Below are 1,358 nucleotides of genomic sequence, written 5' to 3'. Positions count from 1 at the left end.
GTGAACGAATAGCTCAAAGACAAGTCGAGTTGGACCTTGTAAATCAGAATCAAGACAAAGGTAATGAAGTTGATCGTGTACAAAACCCCATCCTCATTGTTGATGATAGGGATCGATGCATCAGATAGTATGCTGTGCCACTTTTCACTGAGTTAAATCCAGGAATTAGATGGCCAGATATTGAGACAACCCAATTTGAATTGAAACCAGTGATGTTTCAAATGCTCCAAACGGTGGGCCAATTCAGTGGTATGCCCACGAAAGATCCACATCTCCACCTTTGATTGTTTATGGAGGTTAGTGATTCATTCAAGATAACCGGTGTGACTAAAGATGCACTGAGGTTGAAGTTATTTCTGTACTCATTGCAAGATCGAGCATGAGCATGGCTCAATTCATTGCCACCAAGTTCCTATCTACATGGCAAGAATTAGCAAAGAGATTTTTTGTTAAGTATTTCTTGCCTAGGAAAAACGTTAAGTTGAGGAATGAGATCGTAACTTCCCAACAATTGATGATGATTCTTTGTATGAGGCTTGGGAGTGATTCAAGGAGTTACTTCGTAAGTGTCCTCATCATGGGATTCCTCATTGTATCTAGTTGGAGACATTCTATAATGGTCTCAATGCACATACAAGATTGATGGTAGATATTTCTGCGAATGGTGCAATTTTGTCTAAGTCTTATAATGAGGCTTATGAGATCATCGAAAGGATCGCAAGTAATAACTATCAATGGCCAAAAAATTGAACAGCTTCAGAAAGACGTGTAGCCGGGGTTCATGAAGTTGACACCCGCACTTCGTTATCAGCTCAGGTACTGTCTATTTCCTCTATGTTAAAACAGTTTACCACTAATAGTGCTAATAATTTTGCAGCTCAGCCACCAAGTCCATTTGAAGTAGTTTCCTATGTGTACTATGAGGAACGTCATTCTTTTGAGAATTGTCCATCAAATCCCGATTCAGTGTACTATGTGGGGAACCAACATCAAAATAGGAGTGGAAAAGGACCCCATTCCAACTTCTACAATCTTTCATGGCATAATCATCCTAACTTTTCTTAGAACAACCAAGGAAATGGACTGGAAACAACTTCTTACAGCATAGACCCAACCAGTCTCAAGGGTTTAATCAGCAAGCTCTAAAACCACCTCAAGATGAGGCATCAAATAGGTTGGAGAACTTGTTGAAAGCGTGCATGGAAAAGAATGACGCTTTGATCCATAGCCAAGCAATAACATTGAAAAACTTGGAAAACCAGATGGGTCAGTTAGCTACGGAGCTTCGTAACAGACTGCAAGGAACCTTACTGAGCAATACTGAGAATCCAAGAAATTTGGGTAAAGAACATATCAAG

General features: G+C 39.9%; 1 non-coding gene across 1 annotated transcript; it reads right to left on the bottom strand.

Moving 5' to 3' along the window:
- Positions 1 to 478: 478 nt before the first annotated feature.
- LOC128285020 (small nucleolar RNA R71) lies at positions 479 to 584 on the bottom strand. The gene has a single exon (XR_008275436.1). It is a non-coding gene; the product is annotated as a small nucleolar RNA R71 (small nucleolar RNA).
- Positions 585 to 1,358: the final 774 nt, after the last annotated feature.

The sequence above is a fragment of the Gossypium arboreum genome, chromosome 11, assembly GCF_025698485.1.
Source record: "Gossypium arboreum isolate Shixiya-1 chromosome 11, ASM2569848v2, whole genome shotgun sequence".
In the NCBI taxonomy this organism is placed as follows: Eukaryota; Viridiplantae; Streptophyta; class Magnoliopsida; order Malvales; family Malvaceae; genus Gossypium; species Gossypium arboreum.
The sequence above is the reverse complement of the archived record's forward strand: the minus strand, read 5'-3'. Positions and strand labels throughout refer to the sequence as shown.